Raw genomic sequence first — 10,732 nt, forward strand, 5'->3', positions numbered from 1 at the left:
TAGCAGCCATCAGCCAACATTCCCGGCTCTTACCTTCTGTGTTTTCTGCTACTTCCTCTTAATGTCTAATATTAAAATATTAGGAGAAAGATGGGTTTCTATAGTCCAATGCTCTAGGCTTAAGAAACCAGGTTAGAGAAATGACTGCCACCTTTTCCCGGGCCAGGTGAGGCTCTGGCACTCATAGAGGGGGTCTACAGGCACTGATGGGGTGATGTGAGGGACAGGGACATTGTTCCCGCTGGGAAATTCCCCAAAAGAGGGGATTGTGCTCCATTAAAAATGCCTTTAAGTTATGGACAGTGAACTTAAAAGTAATCCTGCACACAGGCAGCTGCCTGCTGAGTCCCACCTGCTGGAAAGGAAAACTACCCAGATTTCTCCCTGGGATTAAGGGGCTCAAAGCTGGAAGCTTGGAGAGACTTGGGTCCAGTTAAGATTTCAGCCTCATTGCGGATAAATGACTTGTGGGGTCGAGCAGAGAACCTAATCAGTGTTTGTCAGACTGTTTTCTGAGTACATTTAGCATCGGCTCAACAGCCAACTTAAAAACAAACTTTTGGATCAAAACCATCCGATGATAAGCTGGAAACTGCTTGTACTTTAAACCAAAGTCACTTTTTGTATCTAAAATTCATTTTGCTGATTTCTAGATAAACCATGACTATTTCCCACCCCCTCTCCAAGAGTTGTTCCTGGCAGGGTAATTTTTCCTTGAGCTTATGATAAACCAGTTAAGGTTTCCTCTTATTTTAGCAAAGTTTACTTTGTCTTGGATAGAAAGAACAGAAAAAGGAGAGTGAAGGCAAAAAAGAAAAAATCCGTTATTTATTATTGTTATCTGTTACCACTGCTGCTAGGACAGTATTGACAGTGGCCACCATCTAAAGGATGTATATATAAAAAAATAAATAAATAAAGGATGTATATTTCACTGGTACTTCTGGATGTGATCAAGACACCCTTGCCATCCTCATGAAGAAGCCTCATGTCCTCATGGAGATGTGTGGGATACATGACAGCAGAGGAAGGGAATTTGAAGCTTGTTAAGCATTTATATCAAAAGAATTTTGATTAAGATCAGCCCAGGGTAGGGGTGCCTGGGTGGCTCAGTCAGTTAAGTGTTTGACTCTTCTTTTTTTTTTTAAGATTTTATTTATTTATTCATGAGAGACGCAGAGAGAGAGAGAGAGAGAGAGGCAGAGACATAGGCAGAGGGAGAAGCAGGCTCCCTCAAGGGAGCCTGAGGTGGGACTCGATCCCAGGACCATGGGATCACGGCCTGAGCCGAAAGCAGACACTCAACCACGGAGCCACCCAGGCGGCCCAAGTGTCCGACTCTTGATTTCGGCTTGAGTAATGATCTCAGGGTCATGAGACCGAGCCCCATGTTGGGCTCCACACTTAGCAGGGAGTCCACTTGAGATTCTCTCTCCCCCTCTCCCTCTGCCCCTCCCCACTCCTTGCACTCTCACTCTCTCTCTCTTTAAAATAAATAAATCTTAAAAAAAAAATCAGCCCAGGGCAAATCTCTAGTAGAGTGCTATAGGGCTCTATCTTCATTTACCAAATATTTTTATTAATGACTTGGATGAGGACACTGGTGACCTTCTGATAAAATCAGCGGATGACTCAAACCTGGAAAGAAGTCAGAGGATAAAATCAATTGTCAAGAAGATGGATAAAGTCACTGGTCGTGGAGGTAGATACTGTTTTCCACCTTAGACTGATGAAGAATATCCAAGGAAGGCCATCTCTCATTTTCTATCTTCTAGGAGGAGCCTCTCAGCATGCCTGGCTCTTTGTTGAAAAATCTGTTGATTAATCAGCCTCCTAACCCCTTGAGGGTAGGGCCAGGCCTTTGTCTTTCCTGGTGTTTAGTGGGGTGCCAGCTAGGGAAGAGAGCAGCCATCGTTCTGCAGGGAGCATCTTTGCTGCATCATCAGATGGGGCTTCCTGGAGGACACTGGCCTCCTGTCCTGAGCCGGACCTGGAGCCGAGCTTTTCTGACACTCCCTCCCATCTGCAGCCCCATGTGGTGCCTGTTTTCCCTTGCGTCCACTCAACCTGAAAAAATTTTTTAAATGGGGAAATGCACTGCTTTTGCCCCAAATGTTCTGGCATTTCTATACGTGACTCCAGTTGAGCATAAGCATTCCTGAAACAGTGGGGTCCTGAATGCTGGCTGGCAGATAGAATATGGGATGCCCAATTTCAGGTAGCCCAAATCATTTTCTGGTATGTCCTATGCAACACAGGGGACGCACCTATTGGACAAAATGACTTGTTGCTTATGTGAAGTTCAAAGGTAACTGGCTGTCAGGTATTTTTATTTGCTAAATCTGACAGCCCTACCAAGGTAGGCAGAGGTGATTGCCAGGGACCAGGGATGCCTGGCCCAGCCCACTTCCAACCCAAACCACCTCTCAGGAAGGAGGGTGCAGGCCCCCCAAGCCATTACACACACACACACACACACACACACACACACACACACACTTCCTCCTTCGCTCCTGTGGACTCCTCAGGCCCTGGTCACCCTCCCTGGCCTTGGGCCTGCCCTCCCTCCAGGGCCGTGTCTTGCCACATAGGGTGAGGGGCTGACACTGGCTTTCTATCTGCCTCCAAGGAGTCCAGCTCAGCGCTGAGAGTATCCATGGAGAGCGAATCTGCCACCGTGGCCCATGCAGAGCATTGCATGCGATGACGGCTTATATCTCAGCTGTGCTTCCAGCTCTCAAAGTCATTTTAGCAAATACTTTGGTAGGGCTCACCGTGACACAGGTGTGGTGTTGCCTGCAGGGACACTGAGCCAACAGACCCATGTCTGCCCTTGCAGAGCAGACAGCCTAATAGGGGTGACCCTTCTTAAGTCCCACACAGACAAATACAGGATTAACAACAGTGACAGGTGCTTTGAGCATATGCAGCAGGAAGTAGGCTCTGGGCATCCTTGAGCTGAGCCTGGAGGGGAGGAGTAGCTAGATGGGGCTGGTGGTCAGGAAGAGCTGTCCAAGGGGAGAGGATAGCTGGCAGGGTCAGAGAGCTGAGCACTCTCCGGGGCTGAGGGGAGGCCAGTGCACAGGGCAGCCTTCCCACCCACCTCTCCTCATCTGTTCCTTTTCCTGCCCAAAGTCCCATGCAGGGCCAGTTAGATAATTTGTGGATTCAGTGTAAAATGAAAATGCAATGAGAATGGGGAAAATTAACAAAGCAGGAAACCACAAATGTTGGAGAGGATGTGGAGAAAGGGGAACCCCCCTGCACTGTTGGTGGGAATGTGAACTGGTGCGGCCACTCTGGAAAACTGTGTGGAGGATCCTCAAAGAGTTAAAAATAGACCTGCCCTATGACCCAGCAATTGCACTGCTGGGGATTTACCCCAAAGATTCAGATGCAATGAAACGCCAGGACACCTGCACCCCGATGTTTCTTTTCTTTTTTTTTTTTTTTAAATTTTATTTATTTATGATAGTCACATAGAGAGAGAGAGAGAGAGAGAGAGGCAGAGACATAGGCAGAGGGAGAAGCAGGCTCCATGCACCAGGAGCCCGACGTGGGATTCGATCCCGAGTCTCCAGGATCGCGCCCTGGGCCAAAGGCAGGCGCCAAACCGCTGCGCCACCCAGGGATCCCTTTTTTTTTTTTTTTTTAATTTTATTTATTTATGATAGTCACATAGAGAGAGAGAGAGAGAGCACCCCGATGTTTCTAGCAGCAATGTCCACAATAGCCAAACTGGGGAAGGAGCCTCGGTGTCCATCAAGGGATGAGTGGATAAAGAAGATGCGGTTTATGTATACAATGGAATATTACTCAGTCATTAGAAATGACAAATACCCACCATTTGCTTCGACGTGGGTGGAACTGGAGGGTATTATGCTGAGTGAAATAAGTCAATCGGAGAAGGACAAACATTATATGGTCTCATTCATTTGGGGAATATAAAAAATAGTGAAAGGGAATAGAGGGGAAAGGAGAAAAAATGAGTGGGAAATATCAGAAAGGGAGACAGAACATGAAAGACTCCTAACTCTGGGAAATGAACTAGGGATAGTGGAAGGGGAGGAGGGCAGGGGGTGGGGGTGACTGGGTGACAGGCACTGAGGTGGGTACTTGACGGGATGAGCACTGGGTGTTATTCTATATGTTGGCAAATTGAACACCAATAAAAAATAAATTTATAAAAAAAAAGAAAATGCAGTGCCCCTTGACCAAAATTTATTACAAAATTTAAGATGGTGGGGCGCCTGGGTGGCTCAGTTGGTTAAGCGGCTGACTCTTGATTTCAGCTCAGGTCATGATCTCAGGGTCTTGAGATGGAGCCTCAAGTCGGGCTCCACACTCAGCATGGAGTCCACTTCAGATTCTCTCCTCTCTCTGTCCCGGCCCTGTTCTCGTGTTCTATAAATAAATTGAAATAAAATAAAAAGAATTTCAAGGACTGTCCAGATTACACACCTGGGAAAGCTGGTCCTGGTCTCATGACTCATGTGTGTGTCAGGTCAGGGGCAGGATCTGAGTTTTTTCTAGCTGGAAGGTACCACTGAAGGCCAGTTACTGGAGCCCTCAAGAGCCAGCCACAGGGCACAGATGCAACTCTGAGAACTGAGTGACACTTGACCTTCGAGCTCCATTTCCCATCTTTGACAGGGACCTTGACTCCAAGTGTAGAGGGCTGATGGTAGCCCCCAAAGATATCAGGTCCTAATCTCTGGAACCTAATATGGAAAAAACCTTTGCAGATGTGTTTAGTCAGAGATCTTGAGATGGAGAGATTATCCTGAATTGTCTGGGCGGGCCCTATATGCCATCACAAGTGTCCTTAAAAGAGAGGCAGAGGGGCGCCTAGGTGGCTCAGTCGGTTAAGCCTCTACCTTTGGCTCAGGTCAAGATCCCAGGGTCCCGGGATTGAGCCCCGAGTTAGGGTCCTGGGATCGAGCCCCAAGTTGGGCTCCCTGTTCAGCAGGGAGTTTGCTTCTCCCTCTCCCTCTGCCCCTATCCCTGCTTGTGCTCACTCTCTCTCTCTCTCTCTCTCTCAAATAAATAAATAAAATCTTTTTAAAAAGAGAGAGAAAGGCAGAGGGAGATTTGACATACAGGGAAGAACGATGAGAAGATGAAACAGAGAAACCTTTGAAGATGCTGGCCTTGAAGATGGGTGTGATGTGGGCACGGATGCTGGGAGCCCCCAGAAGCCTCTGAAGGATATATGGCCCTGCAGACACCTTGATTTTGGTCCAGGGGTACTGATTTTGTATTTCTGCCCTCCAGAACTGTGAGAGAATAAGTTTCTGTTGTCTTAAGTCACCAAATTGGTGGGGATTTGTTATAGCAGACACAAGAAACTAAGAAACCCCTACCTCCTAGGATTTTTTAAATAACAGCTTTATGGAGACATATTTCACGCACCATACCATCCAACTGCTTAAGGTGTACAATTCAGTGGTCTTTCATCACTGACAGTATTGTGCAACTATCACCACACTACTTTTAGAACACTTTTTCAGTGCCTTCTTCTTTTTTATTTGAGAGACAGTGCACAAGCAGGAGGGTCAGAGGAGGAGGGAGAGAGAGAATCTCAAGCAGATTCCCCTCTAAGCATGGAGTTGGACACGGGGCCTGATCCCACCACCTGGGCTGAAACCAAGAGTCAGATGCTTAACCGACTGCACCACCCAGGTGCCCAAGTGTTAGAACTTTTTAATCACCCCTACAAAGAAACTCTCTCCCCATTAGCAGTCACTCTTATTTCCTCCAACTCCCCTGGTCCTCAGAAACTACTCATCTACTTCTGTCTCTAGAGATTTGACTATTTTGGATATTTCATATAAATAGAATCATATAATCATCATCATCATATGTGGCCTTTCATGTGTGGCTTCTTTCACTTAGACCATGACATTTTCAAGGCTCATCCTATTTTGTAGCAAGTTTCATCCATATTCCATTCTTTTTTCTGACAAATAATATTCTATTTTATGGATATACTACATTTTGTTCATCTATTATCAAGTGGTAGACATTTGCATTTCTTCTTTTTTGGATATTATTAATAATCCTGCTATAAACATTCGCATGTATTTGTGTAAACATGTTTTCATTTCCTTTGGGTTTATACTTAAGAATGGAATTGTTGGGACGCCTGGGTGGCTCAGCAGTTGAGTGTCTGCATTGGGCTCAGGGCGAGATCCCAGGTCTGGGGATCAAGTCCCGCATCAGGCTCCCTACAAGGAGCCTGCTTCTCCCTCTGTCTGGGCCTCTGCCTCTCTCTCTCTCTCTCTCTGTGTGTGTGTGTGTGTCTCATGAATAAATAAATAAGTAAAATCTTTTTTTTTTTTTTAAAGAATGGAATTGTTGCTGGGTCACATGGCAACTCTATTTTTAACCTTTTGAGGAATTGCCAGACTGCTTTCCAAAGTGGCTGCATCATTTTGCAATCGTACCAGCCATGTATGAGGGTTCCGGTTTCTCCGCTTGCTCACCAACACTTATTATTGTTTGTCATTTTAATTATAGTTATTCTACTGGATATGAAGTGATATTTCATCGTGGTTTTGATTTACAATCCTGAAATGATTAATGATGTTGAGCATCTTTTGATATATATTTTTTGGCCAAATATTTATTCTTTTGCCTATTTTTTTTTTAAATGGTGGTCTTTTTGTTGTTGAGTCATTAGAGCTCTTTACATATTCTGGATCCTTATCAGATGATTTCCAAATATTTCCTTCCATTCTGTGAATTGCCTTTCAATTTCTTGATGGTGTCCTTTACCAAACAAGTTTGTAATTTCAGCAAAGTCCAATTCATCTAATTTTCCTTTTGTTGGTTGTACAGAATACACAAATACCTGTAGAATGTTTTCATTTTGGGCACCTGAGACATGGTGGTGCTCTTGGCCCTATTCCCAGGCTAATGCCTGGGCAGCTCAGAGCAGAACACAGCAGACTCCTTGGCCCCTTACACTGTTGTGTAGCTGATTTGCTGACTTGTCCATTAAACCCAGGGAGCACAATGCCAGGGTCCATGATATTTTTAGGGGCCCATGAAGAAAGTTGTTTTTTAATCAGAAGAATAAAAAAGAACTTTAGGTCAAAGAAATGTTTTCTTTTCTTTTTTAAGATTTTTTTTTAAATTATTTATTTGTGAGAGACAGAGACATAGGCAGAGGGAGAAGTGAAGCAGACTCCCTATTGGGAGCCTGATGCGGGACTTGACCCCAGGACCCTGGGATCATGACTTGATCCAAAGGCAGGTAGGTGCTCAACCAGTGAGCCACCCAGGTGCTCCAAAGAGATGTTTTCATGTAAATATAACTCTAATACATTCTTGCTTGTGCCAATGCAGTTGTAACATATAATTAAACTTTTTTTAATGGAGGAAACTTCCCTTGAAGACAAAAATGCATACAGCTATGAGTCATAATACAACTTTGTCCCCTGTCACTGGGGGTGGGGGTGGGGAAAAGGGGCCTCTAGCAGGGGATGAAACAGCACTGACCCTCTCTCCCCACCCCTACAAGGTTTCTGCCTGCCTCCATTTTGCTGCCCATCTCTGGGAGGGACCACCTGGGGCTATGAGGCCAGCACCTGGGTGGGCATTGAATTAGGGCCTTTGGGCCCCTCCCCTTGGGCTCATTAAGTTAAGTTGAGTTGAGTTGCCAGAGCAATTCAGATCAGGTGAGCTGGGACCCAAACCAGAGCTCTAACTATTGTTATATTCCCATTGTGCCCTGCTGGTTACCTATGCTTTCAAATGCTGGCTTTCCTTTGATCTTCAGAACAAGCCTGTGAAATGGGTAGAATGGGCGTATTACCTGCATTTTACAGGCAAGGAACGTGAACATCAAAATGCAAAAGCTATTCAACTGCTTTGAATAGAGAAGGGACTGGAACAACCAGGCTTAGTCTTCCATTGTGGTGACTTCGAAATCCAGCGAATGAGGGCTTAGTCCTGCTCATCAACTCGCCGAGTTTACTGTTATCAGACCTGCAGCCACAGGCTGGAAGAATGACCAATACCTTCTTTCCCATCACTCTGGTCATGAAAGAGATGGGTGATCAGCCATGGCTGGCACTGTAGTTCTCTGACCTGCTGCCTCCTCCCCGACTCTTTCCCGACCCCACCCCTGGCTTCTCAGAAAAAGCACTTCCTGAGGTTTATTACAGCAGACAGTTTTTTCCTGCAGTTAATGAATTGCTGTGTTCCAGATTTGTGTGTGACTTCCCTGGCATTGGAAGCCAGAAGCACAGCAAAGTTAAAACCACTCTGTGTTCCTTCAATTCCCTTTTACCAAGAAGAGGGAGAAGAGAGGAAAAACATTTGAGGAACTTTTTTTTTTTTCCTGTTTAAGGAGTCCACTAAGGACACAGGGCAAGGAGAGGGAGATGTGAGGGCCACACACATGTAAAAAGCCACTCAATTTATGATTTTTTTTTGAAAGATGAACTAGAAAACATTCCATTTACATGCTTCAATTTTTTAAAAGATTTTATTTATTTATTCGTGAGAGACACAGAGAGAGAGGCAGAGACATAGGCAGAGAGTGAAGCAAGCTCTCCTCCGTGGGGAGCCCGACGTCAGGATGTGATCCCTGGCTCCCAGGACCCCGGGATCACAACTTGACCTGAAGGCAGATGCTCAACCACTGAGCCACCCAGGCAACCCAAGAATTGGATTTTAAAATTCATAAGGGAAAGGTGAGGATCTAGAACAGTCCAAATTGAAACAGAGCAGGGCTGGACTCCAATGCCCTCCACCCAGAGGGCAAAGTCCAGCATTCCTTGGTGGTTGAACCCCTGTGCCTGTCAACTAGTGAATCTTACAGGAACATGGATGCAGGTTTGTTTGTTTTCTTTCTTGTATAAATTATTTTATTTATTATTGTATTTAGATCTTCACAAAGTTGTCTTTTCACCATCTGTGTTTTGTTAATGTGAAATTAAATTGTAGTTATAAGCAAAAGTTGGTTGCCTGGGGAACCTTAATTGTATAGTCAGTTTAACAGAAATAAAAGAATATTTGTCTTAAAGTGTAAGATGGTTACTTAGCCTTTCACCATGCACTTACATTATAAAAAAGTTTAATTTCAAAAGTGAAAATTGCTTGTGCCGTTTGAGCTTTCAGGGTTGGAATGTTTAAGTGGAATATCACCTCCTCCCAGAAAAAGCAAAGCAATCTAGGTTTCCCCTGCAAGAGGAAATTTTACACTTACAATTAACATGAAAATCATGTATCAGACTTGTTCGGGAGATTCTTCAGCATGGCTTACCCAGCTCTTACTCACAGTCCTAAAAAGAGACCCGGTGAGTGTGCTCACCATAGGAGGGACTCCACTACCAAGACTGGTGAAGACTGAACCCAACCAGTCTGTGCTAAGGTGGGCCCCAGTGCTGAACTTTCACCGACTTCCTCCTCATTATAGTACTAAAAATCACACCCCGGTGGAGACTTAATATGCCAAAGAGACAACGATGCATGACAAAGTACATCCCGTCCACTGCCCTGTGTACCTAACTTCCTGCATCTCTCCGGCCTTTGCATGTTACTGGCACTCATTTTCCACCTCAGCCTCTTTACAAAATTTCCCTGACCTTTGTTCAGAGCCAGCATGAGGGGCCCTTTCCTTTGTGCCGTCTCCCTTGAGCTCTAACATAAGCCCCAATAAAACCCTCATCTGGAACTTCCAGTTTGGCCTCTCTGTTGCTTGGAGATCCCAAGGACCTGCATGGTCACACGTGAAGAAACCAGAACACTCATACATCGCTGGCAGGGATGTCAAATGGTGTAGCCACTTTGGAGGACAATTTGGCAGTTTCTTGAAATATTAAACGTACACCTACTATCCAATCGAGACATCCTGCTCCTGGGAATTTACCCAAGAGAAATGAAAGTGTATGTCCATACAAAGGCCTGTTCACAGCAGCTCTCTCTATTGGCTCAAAATTGGAAACAACCCCAAATGTTCATTAACAAATAATGATAAACTGTGATATATTCATGCAATGAAATACCTACTCAGCGATCAAAAGAAATTAATATTTGCCTATGCTGATTGAAAGAAGATAGACACCGCCCCAAAGTACGTACTGTATAATTCCATTTTTATAAAATTCTATGAATGCAAATGGGCCTATAATAACGGAAAGCAGGTGTTTGCAATGAGGGATGGTGGGTTGTGGCGTGGATATTACAGGGCTTACATATTAGTTTACATGTTATATAGGTTAGCTCTTTGTCTATAATGTAAACCACAAATGTTTTTTCCAGTTTGTATTTTTCCTCTCGACTGAAATTTCTTTTGGGGGGTGGAGGGAATAGAACTCTTTTTTTCGTGGAGTATGATTTGTCAGTCTTTTATAATTTCTGGTTAAAATCAGAGTTCAACTAGCCTTCGCCATTCCAGGGTCATGAGGAATTCTTTCATGTTCTCTTCTAGAACTCCTGTGGTTTCATTTGTACTTTCAGATGGTTGGTCCATTTGAAATTTATTCTGGGTAGGTGGTGTGAGTGACGGGATACAGTTTTTTTCTACTTTTCTTTTAAAATATTAACACTTATTTTGAAATGAAGTTTTATTTCTCATGGCGTTCTAAAACTATTAGCATTGTATAGGAAACAATGACTAAGGCTTTGAAGTTTACTTTGGGACTTCGGGGCATCGGGTGGGGCATTCACCACCATTGCTTGAACGTTTACTTTAAGAAGTAAAAGTTGGTTACTCTACGGC

Source organism: Canis lupus, chromosome 16, assembly GCF_048164855.1.
Source record: "Canis lupus baileyi chromosome 16, mCanLup2.hap1, whole genome shotgun sequence".
Classification (NCBI taxonomy): Eukaryota; Metazoa; Chordata; class Mammalia; order Carnivora; family Canidae; genus Canis; species Canis lupus.